Source organism: Ochlerotatus camptorhynchus, unplaced genomic scaffold, assembly GCF_037179485.1.
Source record: "Ochlerotatus camptorhynchus isolate MF236.1 unplaced genomic scaffold, CSIRO-AGI_Acam_v1.1 ptg000006l, whole genome shotgun sequence".
In the NCBI taxonomy this organism is placed as follows: Eukaryota; Metazoa; Arthropoda; class Insecta; order Diptera; family Culicidae; genus Ochlerotatus; species Ochlerotatus camptorhynchus.
The window spans coordinates 1,051,633-1,073,171 of NW_027040498.1; the positions used below are offsets into that span (position 1 = coordinate 1,051,633).

The 21,539-nt window shown below is 39.7% G+C and overlaps 1 protein-coding gene and 1 pseudogene across 2 annotated transcripts in view; both read right to left on the reverse strand.

Annotated features, from left to right (window-relative positions):
- LOC135717608 (uncharacterized) overlaps nucleotides 1-3,143 on the reverse strand; it is a 215,107-nt gene extending 211,964 nt beyond the window's left edge. For both annotated transcript variants that reach the window (XM_065239735.1, XM_065239751.1), the window contains exons 1-2: nucleotides 3,081-3,143; nucleotides 1,755-2,039 (exon numbers count right to left, since the gene is read on the reverse strand). The gene's annotated coding sequence lies outside the window, so the exon portion shown is untranslated. The remainder of the gene's footprint in view (nucleotides 1-1,754; nucleotides 2,040-3,080) is intronic.
- Nucleotides 3,144-6,542: 3,399 nt separating this feature from the next.
- On the reverse strand, nucleotides 6,543-20,353 carry LOC135717352 (uncharacterized; annotated as a pseudogene).
- Between the last annotated feature and the right edge of the window lie 1,186 nt (nucleotides 20,354-21,539).

The following is a 21,539-nucleotide window of genomic DNA, read 5'->3' on the forward strand; positions in this document are numbered from 1 at the left end:
ATGATTTGGTATGCATTGGGCAGCATTTTAAGTATACTTTCAAATGTAATCAACCTGGTTTGCCTGATTTTGCCCAACTTCGAGCTTGGAAATAGTGCTAGAAATAGTGCTAATTTTGGATCAAAACCTTGAATATCTTAAGAAACATTCAAGATAGGGACTTGCTTCTCAAGACTAAATGGCGTATTTTTGAAAAACAAGCATTTGTGTAGAACATACTAATGTCAAAAAATTACTTCCTGAAAAGTTATTTGCCAAAAAATGATTTTCTGAAGGCTCTTACCAAAAAATGACATATCTCTGTAAACATAAGAGATAGAGGGTTGACATATTGAGCAAAAATGTTTGTTTTAATATTGTCTAAAATTTTGCTCAAACACCATTTTGCTATCTCGACAAACAAAAAAAGTAAATTTTTCATCTCCCTGCTAGGTGGATTAATCATAAAATGACTAAGCTCTAAAGAAGGGGCTTTTTAATTGCACAAACTGTTACGAAGACAATATATTGCTTAAATGGACCGTTTGATAAAAAACTAATATAAACTAAAAAACGCAAGTTTTGGCACTTTTAGACCACTGTGCACCTGTCCGATACAGCTAGGTGATAAACGTGAACGTCAGAATGCATTCCGCCCACGTTGTGGTAGTACAAAATAAGCATTTGAACTATTGTTTAACTAAGTCTTGTGACCGAACATCAGTATTTTGATTTGGGGTTACTTTGATAATGCTCGATGAATGTAGAAAAAAATGCTTGAAACTCAGTCAATTTAGTTCAGGAAACTATATAAAAATTTGAATCAATATATAATCAAAAAACATCATAAGCATTAAGAAGAGAACATTTAATCTGTGATGGTTATATCGGAAATACATTATATCGGAAATATACATTATATCGGAAATACATTATATCGGAAATACATAAGTGATTGTTCGAGTGCCTTTTCAAACAGGCGACACAAGATAATTATTTTTTAAATATGTTTGGAAAATATGGAACACATCCTACACTGAGGCAAATAGACTTAAGAATCTCATAAGGCTCAACTTATGAACGACACATATGAATTTCACGACTTAGGAAAGATCTTCGTCTAATATTAGGTAGCTCTTATACGCATTTAGCCATTTCATTTTCTCAAGCGTTGACAGACGAGTGGTCCAGACCCAAGACCCTTAATCTTAACGTCCAAGGTTCGGTGCCTCCAGTCTGCTCAGTTTTATAATTTTTTGTCGACATTATTTTTCATTAGGCAAATCAATGAAATTCATACCGATTTCTTGTGGCTAAAATTCATAAGTGGTTATTTTGCCTCAGTGTATTTAAAAACTCTATACGATATGCAGGACAATACCCTAAGTTACAATTTGGAACCAATGTTTCTGATTCGGAAAAGTGCAGAGAGTAAATTTAATCATTATATTCTACTTTCAAAGTTAGTGTTTTACGATACGTGTTCTTATGGCAATAAAGATACCATTTGCATTTCAGTATAATAAAGATACCATTTGCATTTCAGTATTCTTACTGCCAAAGATCAGACAACTAGGATGTGGGAAAAAAGTAATACCGACTAAATCTCCATTCGCAAACAACGATACCTTTTTGTATGATTAGTAAATTTAGTTATTTTAAGCGTCTTTTAAAAAAAATCTGAATCCCAGGATTTTGCTAAACCCGGAAAACATGACCTCTGACCTATTGATAAAACAAAAATAAAAATGTTGAACAATGTTTCCCGTACTTACTTAGTATCACAGTTGAGCAATGCTAGAAAACTCCGAATCCGCACATCCTGGCTCTGGGCACGATGATAATGTAATGTAGTCGTTCGACTTGCTAGTTTTGTTGGATATTTTGTTTAGATTTCACTCACTAAACTATTTAGCACTTCAGTCTTCTTATTGTGGAAGGTGATTTCGATTTTATTTCAGCGAGAAATAACACTTAAACACGCTGCCCGAAGCCAAAATCAAAAATTGCCTTTCTTTTTACTATCTTCCAAGAAGCTACAATTTACTGCAAACAAAAAACTGAAGAAACATTTCAGAATACATTAATCCAAATGCTCTCCCACACAAACAATGAAAAGCACTGTGTAACTGGAACGCGTGATTTTTCTATTCTCCTTCGACCCGTTCCATGTGTTGTCACTCGATGCGTGTCACGGGTCAAAAGAGAACGTTTGTAGTACGCTACAATATTATTTGATGGACTTGTTTTTCTTCCGCCAACCAGACCAAACACTAGGCATTACAATTACAAGTTGGGTGCTAAGCAAACATCGAACGCGAGTAAAGGAGAGCAAACTGAAAGCAAATAATATACACACAACACAACACCACAGAGCTCGCTCGCCAACATTATCTTGGCGTAGCAACATTCTCTTCCAACACTCACTGGTTTGCAACAGCGCAGAACTTTTCGAGCACAAGAATAATTAATTAATTAACTATAATTATCACTAAATATGACTCTTCTTCTTAAAAAACGCGATTTCCATCCAATTTGGCTGAAAAACATTAGATAAACTTTCCACGATTCACGGATGATGGCTGTGTATTTACACTATCACGCACTGCTGCCTTGAGAACTGTCAGTCGCCCAGTGGAAAAGTTCACGAACTCACATCCACAAACTCACGCACGAACGTACACACTCGCAGCACTTTCACGTTCTCACACTCACTCACACACACACACACACTCACAAGAGAGTCTTTCTCTCGCCCAGCAAGGTGCCAGGATTTTTCCTTTCCTCCCTTCTTGACATGAAGGATTCCATCAGCGACCGTAGAGAGGTTAGAATTTGCATGAAAATTGAAGGACAATGGGGGAAAATCCGACGGTGACCTTCCAGATCGAATCTTCTCGGTTGCTCAATTGATTTGACACTCGCGTGAAATGAATAGTTATTTTCCACACATGAGAACCAGATCCAATTTTCCGCCTCGCAAATCTGCACGAACGGGTTTTAACCTGGCCTAACTTGCCCCGCGAAGAGGTTTTTATATCTATAGCTATACACATCTAGTGACACCAAGTTACTATCAGTGCACACATCTCTCTCTATACCCGATTCTTTGTATGTTCAGCGCGGAGTTTCTAGTAGAGCTCTTCCTAGTCGCTCGAAGCTTGATTGCGAACTGCTGCGCTCGCGGTTATGTCTTCGGTACCAACCGACGACGGTGGCGACGTCGTAACATGCTAGCTAGTGGATACTCTCCTCAATTTAACCAAGTGTCGGTCGGTTGGCAGAGCGCCTGGCCTGTATCCAACCAAATCCCAAATAGAAGAGAGAGCAGCAGCACTAACAACAACGATAGCAGTGCAGTAGGTACTTACCTATATGCAGCATGCAGCGCCGCACACGAACGATACAACTGCTGGGCTGGGGGTGACGTCCATTAGTTACGTATTGGAATCAAAGTAGAAATTGGCACTGGTTTTATTGTTGCCATGGACTTGAAGTAGAAAAGAAGTAGAAGGTGGGTGGTGTTAGACCACCCCATCAAGGCGGTCGTATTTTGTTCTATAGGGGCAGTGGACGTGAACTACCATGCGTCTCCTGGGTTGTATCCCTCCTCATTAAGGTGATACGGCACGTCATGCAACAATGGCTGTCCCTACAATCATTAAATAATCGTGTTTTGGTATGCGTACGAAAGATATCTTCCTACCAAACAGTAAATTACTAATTACATACCTTAAAAAATGGTCCTGAATTGTATGAATAAGATCTGGATACATATTTTAATACTTTTCCAACAAAATATTGCCAATTCATTCACGCATTGGTAATATTTGCATTAAAAAGTACGATCAGCCGATTTTGTTCTGCTCAGGGCATGAAATTTCAATAACTGTTTTCACTTCTCAGAACCACACTAAAAAGAATTACGACACGTGCAAGCATTTTCAAGTTAATTCACTTTTAAAGACGATATTTACTTAAATAGTATCATTTGCATCGTTAAAAACGCGAGCCTCCAATAATTTTGCAAGCTGAAATTGTATTGTTTACCTTTTTTCTACACACCGCATTACGAAGGTGTGTGTACGAATCATCTACACTCAAAAATATTACTAATCGAAAATAGATTAAAATTTAATCTTTATTTTATTTAGTTTTGTTTATTCATAGGTTTGATTAAAAAGTTATCTATTCCAGGTTTTGTTTTTATGCATGAGTATGAATAACACGTCATGGTTCATGATTATGCATAACAATTCGTTTCTCTGTTTAGCTCTTGTCATGAATCGACATAAACCGCCTCAAACAAGTATTTTTATCTGAGCAAAAAAAAACTTCAGTAAGTGTTTATAAATCATTATTTAACTGCAACACCATTATTTTAGATGCTGATGTTTGAACTGTGGTCTATTCCGTTCGGTGATCGAGTATTCTGAGGTTCTTGCTATAGTCAAAACTTCTGGTCATTTCAACGCCAGATCAACATAAACAACAATCGGTCGTTGGGCTACTTCCGGTTCTGAGTTGATCTATACGGATGGAAAGTGCCTTGGCGAATCAATAAGATGACAACGTGATCGAAAAATTGTACACCATTTAAAACAAGGTGCTTCCATGCGAGAAGAAGGTGTACTGTATCTGGGAGAGATTGGTTCGTCGTACAACAACCTGAACCGGATCGACCATTTCCCGTGTGTCAAAGTATGATGAGGATTCGATTTACGGGGAGTATAATAGTATGTATATAGTATCATGAGGAACATCTTGAAGGGTGCGCAGGTGAAGGTGTGAGAAGCTATGAATTACCGGAATACGGATAGCTGACTATTCTCGCTCATGGATCCAATTGGATGGTACCTTTTTCTGGCCGTGACTTTGAAAAATCAAATGAAAACCTTCGATTCTTTATATATATTCGAGTCATGATCATCTATGTCAGTAATCACTGCCACTAACAGCCTCAACCATAACTTTTTTCATAATGTTGTTAATTTTAAAGAATAAAAATAAAAACGTATCTCCATACAGTTCGCTCTCTCCAACTTTTTGTTTATGTTTTTCAATCATAACACACCACATGAAACTGAAAAATAATCGAATCTGCCGAATAAACGCATAATATACATCAGAAGAATACCTCAATTTTATACCATCCAATGTATAAACCAGTTTTATACTAAGTTAGTATTCTCTCTCTTTATACAAAGCTATGCGTCGGTAAGGAGAATTGCGATTTAGCGTAATTTTTTATCTATTTAGATTTGAAAATCCTTTGAGTGTATGCAAAAGGCGGCAAAAGGATGATTCAAAAACAAAAACATACACGATAAGAAAAAATATTCAGCGGCCAGTTAATTTTTGCATACTTTTGACTTTGAATATAATCATATTCACCTACTTAAATCTCTGGAAAGAATCACCCGGGTGCGAGAGATATCATTCTCTGGGGTGAATCTCTGCTTATCTCCTCGGAGATTTATCCTGGCACCACTGGAGAGATTGTTAGACACAGCACGAGAGAGTGAGAGAGTTGACTGTTCGCTGTTTGTCTGTTTATATACTCACTTCCGTGAGAAAGATGGCAGCGCAAAGGTGTTATTCTTTCTTCAAAGATTCCGGCAGAACTTTACGTGAGTGAGTGAAAACATCAACGTATACAGTCTTCTGACAGGCATATTCGACGTGGCTGTTGAAGTTTAGCCTGTGGCGTAACCATGTCTGCAATAAACATGGCATAATCTTGGCAGACCACCTCAGCTTTGGAACGTGCATCATCCACTTTCCAGATGAGCCAACGTTCTTGTCGCCGGCGGGAGCGACAAGAACCCTTGACGTGTTCCTATCGGACTTGGATCTATGAATGCACACCAACTCCAGCGCCTGCCAAAAATGATACGGGATTACGCCTTCAGTGGCATTTTGGACACCCACCTTACAGCTAATCTAGCTCTACCAACAATTGTAAGTATCTACAACCATCTGGCGGTGTTCGAGGAAGCCATCCAACCCCGAGAATAAGCCATCTACGCCGTAGAAGAAGCCTGTATATGCTGTATTCCGGTGAGGCGACAATTTACTACGATTGACCCCTACACCCGGCAACTAATTCAGCAACGCAACACAACCCGACGGCAGTTTCTAGCTGTCTACAGAAGAAAGCAACAAGTCACCGATCTCAACCGCGTGGCAACTATACGAAACGAACTGTTCTCCAATGAAATCGGATAGATGGGCGACCACTCAAGGCCGTTCTGGAAAGTATTGGAAATTCTGAAGCGATACCACCATTGAAGGACGATGCAGGTCTCGCCTCAAGAGAAGATAGAAACCATCGCCATCAAGCTGGTTCTGGCACATCATATCGGTGCCAGTATGGTCAGCCCACACGAAGATGCGGTACAGAGAACAATTAATCAGCTTGAATAGCAAATCTACGATGTCCCTCCCGCTGGCCGAGTTTCGTCCGTGCTGCCATGAAGCGTGGCAAGAATATGAAGGCCCCAGGAAACGATAACATTTTCAACCTGACCCTGAAGAAGCTGTCCAGCAAAGCCTACGGTTTCTTAGCTGGCATTTTCACGAGATGCTACAGACCCATCACACTGTTGTCGGCGGTGAGCCACATTTTCGAGCGGCTCATCCTTCAGCGACTGATGGAGCACATCAAAGACCACCAAGTCATCATCGCGTAGCAGTTCGGCTTGAGGAAAGGACATTCCACCGTCCATCCGCTGATCCGAGTGGAAAATATTATTAAACGAAACAAATTAATTTCCAAGAACACCACCATGGCGCTTTACTGGACCAGGAGAAAGCCTTCGACAACGTGTGGCACGACGGATTAATCCACAAACTAGTGCATGCGAACTGTCGAACCTAAGCGAACGACTTTTTCGAGTCCATCTACACGGAACCAACTCTGAACTCCATGAGATTCCAGTGGGACTGCCACAAGGCAACTTGTTGGTGCTAATGTTGTACAGCATTTTCACATTTGACATACCACACCTCCCCAACAGCTGTAGCTTGGCGTTATATGCGGATGACAGTGCAATAATAGCAAATGGACGAATGCCTAAGGATTACCCAGTCCGGTTGCAGCGAGGAGTGATAAATTATGTTTCCTATCTCACCAGCTGGGAAATCAAAGTCAATGAGGCATAAACGCAAACAATTGTCTTCAAGCATCAAAAATCGCCAAAGGTGTCCCCACCAACGAGCGGGCTGTCACGTCTCTGTGAACGGCTGTCCCATCAACTGGATCAGCAACGTATTTTACCTCGGTGTTACCATCGACGATACCGACGATATCGACTGTACCGTGAACGCAGGGATAAGCTGAAGCAGTGGTGCATTGGTCTCCTGAAAGCGCTCTATTCACTGATATTTCGACGATCCCGGATTTCACAGCAGAACAAGATTTTTGTGTTCAAAATGATCCTTGCTCCCGTAGTGCCTTTGTGGGGATCATGCCCTGGACCCACAAATAAAAGCTTCAGACAGTCCAAAATCGACTGTTGCTAATCATCATGATTGCTCCGTACAACACGAGGATAGAAGACCTACATCGAGCCAACGGATGTAAGACTGTACACGATCGTATCGAGGACTCCATGGAATAAACATCAAGTTAAACTAACCTACAAATCACAAAAAAGAAATCAAGATCCAGGATTTCGAGATGTTTTAGACCGATTAAATCTTTAAAAAGCAAAGTTAAATAATTTTTCATGATTCTAAACTTTCAACAAACACTTACTGAACTTTGAATGAACTCAACGGAGATTTAGGATGATCCGCACTAAGATCGTAATAAAAAAATTACACAGATTATTTTACAGATTTTTGTCAGCCAGATGAAAATTTAAAAGATTTTTTACGGTGAAAATACAGATTGAAATTGTATAGAATGTGGCATCACTGCTCTCTACGCCTCTACGGTGCTCCTTAAGGTGATTCGCTGTGACATCCTTATTCTCGTAAAGGTGCCGCCACACGGCGCATGATATTTATGTGATAGTTCTCTATGACATAGACGATTTAGATTTCTATATCATAGTTCTATGAGATTTGGGAAGCAATTTTCAAAAACTATGAGCTATGACGTAATAGTAGCTATGTAGTAGAAAACTATGACGTAGTGCTATAAAATAGAATTTTCGAGTGTACACACGATTGCATTTTTGTTCGCTTAATGAACCTGTCCACATCATAAAAAATAATTGCAGGAAAGCAAAAATGGGTACTTCCGATAGCTTTAGACAAAAAAAGAAAAAAATTGCTGCAGTTTTAGCGTACCTCATTTTGAAGAGGCGAATTAATCGAAGACGTCGTACAATCTGGACAAAATCGTGGATTGCTCGGCGAGAAGGCTTCGGAATTGAGACTAATCTTCTGAAGGAGTTGGGCGATGAAGATCCAGAATACTACCGTAATTTTGTCAGAATGACAAAGCAGGATTTTGATTATGTGCTGGAGAAAGTTTCACCTGTTATTACCAAGCAGGATACCAACATGCGCAAAGCTGTAACTCCAAAAACGCGATTGGCATTGACTCTGAGATACTTGGCAACAGGTAAAAGAAGTGCTTTTCAACTAACTAAAACAGTTAAATATTAATATTTGTGTTTGCAGGAGATAGTTACACATCCTTGATGTATTTGTTTCGCTTGGGAAGATCGACTATAAGCAAAATAATACCAGAGACAGTAAATGCTATTTACGTAAAATTGAAGGGCGAATTCTTAAAGGTAAAATTAAAGTTAAGTAAATTTAAGTAGCATGAAAGAATACCATAGAAGCTTGTTTTTTTTTTTAAATTCCAATACAGTCACGTTTACTACAGTACGGTTAATAAGAACCGCACTATAGAAACCGGCATTAACCGGAATACACGTACCATATGGGATTTTTTTTGTCTTTGACAGAATTTCGCGCGATATTGACAAAATGGTTTTTCACATAGTCACTGATGGCCATGATCCTCTAAAATCGTTCGTCAAAATCTCATTAATTTTTCGTCATGAATTGACCACTTTTACGGATGTTCCGGATCTTCCACAGGACCAGTCTTGTGACTTACCGGAAACTGACTCTTCTCAAAAGGTAGCCAACTATCTGCTTAACAACTTCATCAAAGACATCAGGAAGTTATCTCTTCAAATTGCCGTACAATTAGCTCAAATCCCATATGGTACGTGTATTCGTTAATGCCGGATCAACCTATTATAGCAATCCAGCTGCAACCGTACTATAGTAATTCGGCAAAACGAATCCGTACTATAGGAATCTTGACTGTACGTATTTTCAGATGCCGTCAACGGAAGAAGAGTGGCTTAAAATTGCCCAGGGATTCGAAGAAAAATGGCAATTCCCCAATTGTGTAGGAGCGTTGGATGGAAAGCATGTCAACATAAAAGCCCCTGCAAAGAGTGTCAGCGACTACTTCAACTACAAAAAGCAATTCAGCATCGTTTTGATGGCGTTGGTAGACGCTGAATACAAATTCACCTATGCCAACATAGGAGCAAAAGGTCGGATCAGCGACGGCGGGGTATTTGCTGATTGTTCATTCGCCAAGTCAATGTATAGGAATGAGCTACATCTCCCATCGCCGAGACCACTTTTCCAGAGGACCAAACCCGTGCCATACGTCATTTTAGGGGATGACGCATTTCCTCTTCATCAACATATAATGAAGCCTTATTCTTTCAGAAATCAAAGCGTAAACGAAAGAATATTTAACTACAGGCTGTCCCGGGCGCGAAGGATTGTGGAAAACGCCTTTGGAATTGCCTCAGCTCGCTTCCGCGTTTTGCGACGGACATCAGAACTTCCGCCATATCGAGTATCTCTAATAGTTCGCGCAGTGTGTGTGTTGCATAATTTTTTGCTGTCCCGAGAGAGCTGTCATTTATACGCCCCTCCGGGAACTTTTGATTCACCGGCAAAAGATGATGGGAGCTGGCGCAGAGAAATTGGGGGAAATTTGTATCCAATTCAACATATTCCGCGAAGGGGTTCTGATGAGGCAAGTTCCATTCGAAAGGAGTTCACAGAATACTTTTGTCACGAAGGGCAAGTTCCATGGCAGTATAATTGTATAGATTAACACGTTCCTTCCGATGTTCGCACAATGTTGATTATAATCATTCATATGAATTCTGTGCAGCAACTATTGAGAAACAATAAAAAAAATCTGTTGATTAAAAAAACCAAACCAAAAGAGATTATTTGAATTTTGTCATAACTTTGTCGAAAATTTACGGAATTATCGCGGAAACATCTGGAAAATATCCAGGATCTTCGCTGCAAATGTCTTGAATCTCCGCAGGAAATATGTGGAATCCCTGTTACGCATGTTTAGAATCCGGACCGGAAGCGCATAAAACATAAGAACATCTTCTATGTCCTTTTGGAGCTACCTGAGCTGTAACGATTAAACGTTATGGGGAGGGATTTTTCGATGTATGTGATCCATATTGGCGTCTTGCAGTGAAACTTTTCCAAGCTTCCGCCTCCTACATTTCGAAGTGAGAACTACTAGAAGGAGGATAGTTTCCAAATTTTCAAAGTAAAACAGACGATTTTTGGGGCAAATCGGTCCATAAAGAAAAACTAATAATTTCCCGTGGAAACTTTTGCTTGAATCGTGTAAGAAAATGTGTTTGAAAACTAATTGTTATTGTTTCGGTACACACTTAATCTAGCTCGGTAAAATCTCAAACAGCCGACTACTTCGGCATTTACTTTTGCTAATATCTCTGCAAAATATCTGTTTGTTAGCTGATATCTCAGCAAAATTTTATTTGTTAGCTGAGCCTCGGCAATTGTTTGACTGAATCTCAGCAAAATAAATTGCAGAATTACTCGGCTGTTGGAATCTCGGCGAAAATTTTTAAGTGTGTATGGATCGGAGATGTTTTCATGGAAAATAATGCATAACAAGTTTGCACCCACAGCGAGAGGTTACCTCCTGCGCAGCTGCATTTTTCGGAAAATTGTGAATATGTGCGATTTCCACTAAGATGAAAGTGGAAATTAAGTGAATTTACTTAGGAAAGGTTGTATCATGCTGGTGGTAATGGATAATTGGTTGTATAGGACGCCAATATTCAATAAATGTTCATTTTGGCCTTTTCTAAGCAAACATATTGATACTCACAATTTTCGACGGAAAACGCAACGGAACTTGCTTTACTCAACACGCACCATACTATAAAATGGTGCCGGATGGTTTTGAAAGTGATAACAACATGACAAATCATCTTTATTTTGAGTAATTGAGCAATTTATTTCTGTTTACATCATATTTACGATGCAGCATTGATGGAGCCGCGAAATGAAATGAAAATATCTAATGAAAGCTCAACTGGAAAAGTCAAAGATGCACATCAGTCTGATCGTAAAAACGTTTTCTTCTTCAATTCGAATGTTATATTGGAAGGATTTTACACAGGCTTGATGAAAATTATGATTCAACGCTAATTTTCACGAATTTTATATGCAGTCTGTCAACATTATCATCATCATGCAGTGGCGACATCTACGTCGAGCGTTTACGGCAATCTTCCAATAAGCAGTGGAACTTTCCGGCATTCAATCGGCAAGTTTGTGTTTATGATAATCCTACAGTTTTAACTTCTTAGGCTGTGAACCATTTGCCGAGTTAAATTTAACTCGTGGTTAAAAGTGACATTTCGAAAGTTATTTTCTATGTTCGAAAATCCCCGTGCTGTCGATCGACCGGTTTTCGAGCCACAATTGTCAAAATTTAACTTCTTGTCTGTCAGAAGTAACCTCGCTCGGATAGCAGGGTTAATCGATAACTTTCCATCTGTCAAATTTTAACCAAAAGTTAAAATAATTCGCCAAATGGTTCAGAGCCTTAGTCGCGGGTAAAATGTAGCTTCCTTTCACTTGATGGAGACTGATTGACATCGAAGAATGTTTTCGCCTTTTTTTGGAATCGGTTGCTATGATTGTTTTCGGTTGCGGTGGCAATGGAAACATGAGGAACGAAGATACACGGAGATTAAAAACTACCCAAAATTAAGTACTTTTCCCTCAACTCTGGGGTTCAGCCCAATAACCCAAATTTGAGTAAATCGCGTAAAGTATATTCTACCCAAAATTAAGTTTAATTCACGTAAATTTGAGAATATGCAATTTACTCAAAAGTAACTTATTGGGCTGAACTTTACCGTTGGGTCGAATCTCTCGTTCCTTTTTTGACAACAATAAAGAGTGCAAGTGAGAGGCTAAACTCAATATTAAGTAAAAAGAACTCAAATTTTGGGTACTATTTTTTATCCGTTCATATTGAATGAAAAATGGAACAAGAAGAAAGTGGAAAACGCACATCTGAACACTGATAAATTAAACGATTATCATTTGGGTTAAAACTTAACCAATTTGACATTAAACTCAGTTTATTATGTCCACAGAAAAACAAAACTACCCACCGCTTGGGTTTTTTAAACTCAAATTTGAGTTATTTGACCTCTGTCCGTTTCATTTCCTCTCGCTATTGATGTCAAAAATAGAACGAAAGATTCGACTCAACCGTCTAGTTCCGTACAAGAAGCCAAAATTGAGTAATATGCGATATACCCAAATTTGAGTTAATTGAACTTAATTTTGGGTAGAAAAAATTGAAAATAACTTAGCGATGGGTAATTTTTTTTGCCGTGCTTAAATGCAAACTACTTTGAGCCGGTTTACCCAAATTTGGCTTATCGTGCGGAACATGGGAGATGAGTGAAAAGAACTTAATTTTAGGTTGTTTTGAATTTCTGTGTCAAATGATTAAAATTAAATATCTCTTGCTAAAAAATAATCATCTGATATTAAACCAGTTTAATCTTGGTTGATTAAATTGAAAGTTATCTTTTTATAATAAATTTTAATCATTTATAATTCTATTTTAATTATTTGTGACTGAATTTGAATCATTTTTGATTATATACTAATATGCTAAAAGAATAAAATTTAATACTGAAAAGATAAATTTCTATCGCAAGTGATTATTTCGCATTTTATTATGCATGAGCACTGCCGAAGTAATCATGGCTCGGACTCAATAAGGTGAAGCGGGAATTTGCATACTTTTTAAGCTTTTTGATGTAATTTATTTTTGAGTGAATACAGGTACAGGTTTCCCCCAAATAATATGACGCCCACTGAGTTGTACCCACCACTTTTTTCTCGGTGGGTTTTCAACCAATCGATCTGATTTTTTGCAAGTGACTAGTTCACCATTGACACTAGTTATATCCAAAATATCAGACCCATTGGTTGAAAAACAGTTGAGAAAAAGCGTTTACCGTGAGAGACTGAAATCCGTACGCCTAAACTAATCAAGCTCAGGTTCGAAAGTGTCTTGTTGAATGTGAATAAGTGAATTGATTGGAGGCGGCTCAACAGAGGCAGTATTGTCGAATCCGACGGTGCACATGCTTTCTAAGCCTGCATCAGGTTCTGGTCGTTCGGATGCAATGTAGAACATGCTGTTTGATTCCGTGTCATTCAACTCTGCATCATTCGATGGTACCACAATCACCTGGTTCTGCGACATTTTATAGATCATGCGATTTGCGTAAGCCTGCTCAAAATCATTATTCAATTTACGCAATTCCATAGCAAACTGATTGTAAAGGACGAAATCGTCAGTCCACAATGTTTCCAGCAAGGAGGTTGTTGATTCGCCCAAGAGTGTGGCGCGATTTTTCGGCTTTGTTGTTGCTGCTGGCTCGGACATAATATTAACGCACTTTGACAGCAGAGTCATTTCGTCATAAGATGTTTTTTTGCGTTTCAAATTAGCCCTTGATGCTTTTGGTTTTGATCCACTTTGTTTTTCCTTCTCCAAAACCTGCGGCTGAACGTCAGAACTAGTTGAACTGCTTTCCTCCCTGAGTTCGTCCTCGACGTACTGAATATCCGGAATATCATAATTTTCATCATGGAAATCCTGCGAATCGTTAAACTGAGATGAATCATCCTGCAAAAAATAAATAATAAATTTAAGAATTGTTTTCTCCCTTTCATCGGTTTCGGCCCCACATAAAAGTTTAAGTTAAAAAAAATCGCCATATCATCCATTTTTGACATATCCTTATGACATTTTTAGTTTGAATGGGGAATTTTGTCTTGTTTTATGGAAAAATATCTGAAGGGTTATTTTGTCCGTGTTCAGAGTAATTCCGGTGGGTTGGTGGGTCAAGTCGGGTAAAAAAGGTCGGTCTGCTTTCTCGTGTCAGTTTATTATTTATACTATAATAGTACGTTCAGACTACAGAGTTATAACATGTTATAGCGCTATCTCGATGGTGGTTTCTGTGTTGCAATTTTTTGACAACCGTTATAACATGTTATAACTCTCCAGTCTGGACAGCGTTTAAGTTAGAATTAAGTGTCATGTCGGTTTGTCGGTGATAAAAGTATAGAGCTTTAATGTTAATGTGAATACATGGGAATCGGTTTGTTGTAATAAAAGGTCTACAACATATAACAATATCAAGGTCAATAAGTACATATTGAAATATTTTCAAAGTTCTTACAATTAGCTTTTTTTTTTTTTTTTCCTTTGGTTTGTTTTTTCCGTCGATCTTGTTTTCCGTGCTGAGCACCAATGCTACCGACGTGCCAGGAAGGCAGCTCCCACACCTGGACCCTACCTATCGACCCATCAACTCATGAACCGGGGACCAACGGCTTTACTTCCCATCCGACGGAAGGCGTGATCAGAGATGTTATGCCTCAGAACATCCCGGCGGCGCCGACTGGGATTGAACCCAGGCCTGCTGGGGTGAGAGGTAATCACGCTTACCACTACACCACCGGCGCCGTTAATACAATTAGCTTGTTTTTCAACAGTCTGGCACTTCAAATATTGACAATGTTGGCTAGAATTCTAAAGAAATTTTTAGTTGGAGAGATGATTTCAATGGGTTCTTAATAAATATTAGGTAATTTTAAGAAGAACCCTTGCAACATTCTAAGAAGAATTTTAACAAAGTTCTGATGAAATTTCCAGGAGTGTTCTGAGGAAAGTTTCAAGAAAATTGTTAGCAAACTTCTAAAGCAGGTCGGAGGCGAATTTCAAAAGGTTTCTGAAAAATGCTTATAAGTAAATCTGAAGAAATTACAAAAGGAACTGTAATGAATATAACAAGAGTATTTAATACATAGAATAAACTGAAATGCGAGGTTTCATGGAATACCAACAATACTGTTGAGTGAATTTCAAAAAAAATCAGTAGATGATGAAAGTTTGAAGGGAATTCTAGTTGAGTTTCTAGTGGGTCAGTAATTTTACATGTGAATAAATATTTTTTTTAAATCATCAAAATTAGGTCAAAAACAAAATAAAATTGATGATTTTGGCGACTTTTGTGAACTTTATTTCAAGCTGGTCTAAAAATAATCATAAGTGCCAATTTTTTTGCCGCCCCGTAATTCGAAACCTGGCTACTCTCTTGGTTGCTAACGTGATTCAAGTTTAAAAAATGAAAATAAATCCATTTTTAAGATAGTACCAGAGCTGAGCCAAATAGTTGAGCACGTTTCTTCGGGACCTACTAGTCTTAGAGTTACCTCTATACTAATACAACCTAGCTAGTGTAGCCATAGAGGCAACTCTAAGACAAGAAGGTCCCGAAATAACGTGCTCAACTTTTTGGCTCAGCTCTGGTACTCTCTTCGGTTCCAAGCTAATCGATTCACCCCTCGAAACATAGAAAAATCCACTAACCCCTCATTTCGAGTAGTAGAATTTCGACTAGAATGGGGTCCGTTAATCGTTTGCTTGGGACCAATAGGCTAGTCAAGTAGTGAGCCAATTTAAAATCGTTAGTTTCATATTGATTGTTGGTGTAGCCGTCTAAAATCGATTTGTTAATTATTTTCAACCACAAAATCAGCTGTCAAAGTGTTCAACTTGACAGCTGTTTGTTTTTGACGTAGGACTACGTCTTTAATTTCTATACTGAGGGTCACATTAAAAAAAATCAAAATTCAGACATGTATCGAAAAATCCCAAACACGGACGTAACGATAGAGCGCAAATCGAACACACGACACATTGCGCATGCTCACATGAGCGAGCTCTATGCTCGATTGACCGCTCACCATTTCACCAATCAAAGAAGGGAGGAAAAAAGCAGAGGTTTACTTTCGAGCAACGGACGGATAAACGTCAGACCCGACGTATGAGTGAAACAACACGTATAGCACTAATACGAAGACGATGACGAATGCACCCACATCGACCGGGGGAAAGGTTTCCCGCAATATGCAGCATAACTGGGCCGCCGTCATCCGGTCGGCATCGACTTGCACTGGTGTGAAAGAGCCAAGTAGCGCTAGTTGTTCTTTCACAACAATCCAATTCAATGCTGGCCGGAGCACGTCTTTGTCTGGTGTGAATGCTGCTATATACTTGCAACTAGACCTGTGCGCCGGTCCTTTCATCGGCAGCGGTGGCGTGAGAACCGTTTTTGCCTCGGCGGCGGCGGCGTTGCTGCGTGACGCCGTTGACTTTGATCGGCGGCGGCGTGCATCGGCACGCAAGGAATATTCAAGGATTGCAAAAAAATTTGGTACGGATAAACGTATGTGGTTAGTGCAGCTGTTCAAGCGGAATCCGACGCTCTACCTAAAGGGTGTCCACGATGAAATTGCCACACTATGAAATTGCTCTAACTTTTTAACCGTTGGGTAGAATTTAATGAAAATTTGGGTGGATTTAGTTCATAGTGCATTATTTACATCCTGCAAGTTTTAAAGTCCTGTGATCAAAACTCGCGGAAATGGAGTCGAAAGAACAGCGCGTGCGTGATAAAATCTTGCGCATTCATCACGAGAACAAGGATCTCTCGCATCGTTCCATCGCTAAAACGTTGGGAATCGCGAATTCCACGGTGTCGCGAGTGATAAAGCGGTTCGAGGAACGGTTGACCACCGATCGGAAGCCCAGAAGTGAAGGAAAAAGTATTCCGTACAACACCAAAAATCACAACCGCGTAGTTGGGGCCTTCAACCGAAATCCGAACGCCTCCGTTAGGGATGTGGCTAAGAAGCTGCACCTAAGCCGAAGTTTTGTCCAGAAGGCCAAAACTAAGGCTGGGCTTCGAACGTTCAAGGTACAAAAGGCCCCTAATCGCGACGAGAAGCAGAACAAGTCCGCCAAAACCCGTGCCAGGAAGTTGTATCTCAACATGCTGACGAAAGTTGAATGCTGCATCATGGACGACGAAACATATGTGAAGGCCGACTTCAAACAGATCCCCGGCAACCTGTTTTTCACGGCCAAGGATAAGTTCAGCGTTCCGGAGCATGTCCGCACTCAGAAGATGTCCAAATTTGCGAAGAAATTCCTGGTTTGGCAAGCCATCTGCACGTGCGGGAAGCGGAGTGCACCTTTCGTGACCCAGGACACGATGAACGGACAGGTGTACATAAAAGAGTGCCTCCAGAAGTGGCTGCTTCCTCTCCTGAAGGCCCACAACGTCCCAACAATCTTCTGGCCGGATTTGGCCTCATGCCACTACTCCAAGGACGTGCTGAAGTGGTATGCGGACAATAAGGTCAATTTCGTGCCGAAAATGTTCAACCCTCCCAACACTCCGGAGCTCCGCCCCATCGAGAAGTACTGGGCGATTATGAAGCAGCACCTTCTTAAACGACCTAAGGTAGTGAAGACAGTCGAGGAACTGAAGAAAGTATGGGTTTACATGCAAAAAACGGTTGATTCACAGGTTGTGCAGAATCTTATGACCGGGGTTAAGGCCAAGGTGCGGGCATTTGCGTATGGACTGTAAATAAAATACGAGTAAAATGGTAAAATGAAGTTTAAAGGCCCAAGCGCAATGACGGCGGAAGCGGAACGGCAACGGCAGCGGAAAAGCCCGATCTGAGTAAGCCTACTTGTCGGATTGAAAACTAGTTAGAATCAAATCGACTTCGGTTAGGCATCTTGATGTCATTAGTGACAACTGTCAAATTTTCCGTTTCCGTTCCGCTTCCGCCCACATTGCGTTTGGGCCTTAATAGTTATTTCTCAATCCCTGAAAATTTGATGGCAATCGGATGAAAACTCGAATTTTGCGAATCAATTTTGTGTGTGGCAATTTCATCGTGGACACCCTTTAGACGAGGCCAAGGAATGTTTCGAGAAGATTTTCTCAATGCAGATTTCAACTTCTTCTATCTGCCGTATCAGAAATCATGAAGCACTCACATGGAAAGCTATCGAAAGAAGATCAATTCAAATCCGAAAAGACGATATTATCCGGTTCTGTGAAGAGCTACATGGTATCAAATGGGATTATCACAACCTGATATTCCTTGACGAAGTGAGTTTCGATAACCGTGGAATGCTTCGAACTCGTGGCTATGGTTTACGAGTAGAAAGACTGATCTGCCGAGGCGAGTTCATCCGTAAGCCCAGAGTTTCCCTTTTATGCTTTATTGATCAGGATGGCATGACAGAAGTTTTCTGCACTGACGGAATGTTCAACCGAAGCAAGTTTTTTGAATGCTGCAGGAAATTCATCAAAAATTCAGACGTAGAAATGTACCCTGGACGGTTGTCCATTTGGATATTCGATGGGGCACGCATTCATTGTGACCCTATGATCATATACTATCTGAGATCGTTAGTAATTATTTATATTTTCCAACCTGCATATTGTACATTCTATAATCCCATTGAGATTGTGTTTGGCCTGGTTAAGCAGCATATGAAAAGGCATTACGTGGAATGTTCACATCGTGACTTGAAGATTGTTGTATCAGAAATTATGGAACATTTTTCTAGGTATCCACATAGAGGTAACTCTAAGACTAGAAGGTCCCAAAATAACGTGCTCAACTTTTTGGCTCAGCTCTGGTACTCTCTTCGGTCCCAAGCTAATCGATTCACCCCTCGAAACATAGGAAAAACCAATAACCCCTTATTTTATCTGTCAAAATTTCATAGCGAATCAAAACAAACATTGCGTAGTACTAGAATTTCTACTAGAATGGGGTACGTTAATCGTTTGCTTGGGACCAATAGGCTAGTCAAGTAGTGAGCCAATTTAAAATCGTTAGTTTCGTATTGATTGTTGGTATCCATTGCAGAGCTTGTGGCTACATTCAAGGTGGACGTTTTGACCCGACAGTTGAACTCGAAAATGACTTAAAAACACTTGGTTTCGAAGACAATTCCGAGAAGCAACGGGAATTTGCATTAAAAATTTGATATTTTAAAATGTTATCTATGTAGAAGTCAACCAAATGTATTGTTTTTATTACTCTTTTAATAAAACCAGCTGATCATAAAATAAAAAGCGATTTCAAACTAACAATGGTCCACGTCATCTTGCTCACGAATTTGTGCTGCAAGTTGTTCAGAGAAATCAGTCTCTTCAACTCGAACAGTTTCCTCTGCAGCAGAAATAAAAGATTCTCCCATAGCATCTCGCCTTTCCAATGCTAGAATACCTCGATTCAGGGAGCACCATTTTGATTGTAAATGCTTGACAAATGTCTTCCAATTCACCAAACATATTACGAAGGGAAACGACTTCATCATGGTAGCCTGCATTTACACTATGAGCCTTCGCAAAACTTCGTTTAATTGATCGAATTTCTGGTTGCTCCTTAGTAGAAAACAATTTCACAAGATGTGCCAGAGGTTCCTCATAAATCAATACGTCTCTTCGGGATGGATCCACAGAATAGATGGAATTTGCCACATCATCGAAGCAATATCTTGTGCTGTCCAGTTGCTGCTATGTATGTCACGCAGTTTTTTTTTTTTGGCGAGATCATCAATCGTAGGATTTGATGCAGCATTAGCTCTGTCTTTCGATTCTGGCTCCAAAAGCACATCTTTCACACTTTTGAACAAAGAGATGAACTAGCCTTAGGCTAAAAATCTCTCTAATAAAGGAAAAAAAAAGACGCTTTTGAACACACTTCGGTTGTTAACCGAAAGCGAGTAAAGATGAAGCAGAAGGTAAATTTCTTTCTTCCTCCAATGTTGTAATAGGTTTTCAGTGACTTTGTCGATCGGATAATATCTGTGATTTGCCTTATCATTGAAAAGAGCAAATCGTCCAAAATCGATTTCTTGGGGTTCATTTTCGCTCCATACTAGAACAGCAACACCACTATCATTGTACATAACAATTACTTCACGTTTCAAAAAATGTTGCGACAACAGCCAGCACTGGTGGATGAATTCACTCGGTGTATTTCCAGCAATTCCCTATTTACCAGCCTCCCTTCCTGATAAATGGCCCTTGAAATCACGAAGAGCAACCAGCAACCAACATCCGAACAGTCCATCCGGAAGTTTTTCTTTTGAGAAGGCACCTCCTGTCATTGTAGAATCACCATGATCATTGTTGGTCGAATCAGCTGGTAGAGTGCAACATCCATACGTCTCTTCATCATTCAAATTCAAATCGTAATTCATTGGTATTGCACCACCTGCCGTCGTAGAATCACCATGGCCAATGTTGGACGGACCAGCTGCTGGAGTGGAACATCCATCCGCCTCTTCATCATCAAAATCCACATCGTTGTTATTTAGCAAAACACTTCCGTCGTCATGTCGTTTAGCTCGTTCGTTCCTCCTGGAGCCGCTACCTCAAGATACTCTTCATAGAGGAACGAAGTATCGATTCCTTCATTCTCCCGCCGATGTTTTTCCACAGACAAACAGACGTGACTCTTTGAAAAACTTGTTCTTGAAAACATAGTATCTCAAAACATATAACCTCAGTAGCGACATCTCTCTGGCTTCTCGCGGAAAACAAGCTTGCTCGCTAACTCGTAAACAATATTGCATAAAAGTTCTATAGAATATATAGAAACGTCAAAATGATCCGATGCCAACGCTGCGGCGAGTAGTTCGCGGAACTGATAATATTCAAATCAACCGTTAAATGCATGAACGAAGATACACAATGAAGAGTTACGTCTGTTTGTCTGTGTTTTTTCTATGGTTCGGACTTCATTTATGAATTGATTCCTATAAATTATGCACAATAAATACGAACACACAATAAATGGTTGTATTCAATAAATAATCTCCTTACTTTCGAACTAAATTGAAATTTGATTTCAATTTCTACGGATTGATTTGAACCGACCGAAAATCTCAACAACAAAACGCGTATCAATACAAAACATTGCTCCGCTGCAGCAGCTGTCGAATGTATTTTGGGCTATATGAACGGTTTGCATGTGTGAGTGAAACACAGGTGTGCAAAAATATTAACTGTGAAGAAATTTTCTGCACAGTTGTCTAAAGAGGAGCAAAATGCGCAATATTAATAATCAATATTTTTTCATCAGCTACACGGTAGCCGTCTCAAAACGATCAAAACGACACAAGAAAAAAAAAATAACGGCCCTTCTCTGGGCCACCATTGGAAAAACGGAAAGAATTAAGATAATAGATAATCGATCAATTAAAAGAACTAAATACTCAACATATTTGTTCCGTCCACTAGCGGACCTACGTCAAACTTCCGTTCGTGCCCCTAGGCACAGACGCTTCTACT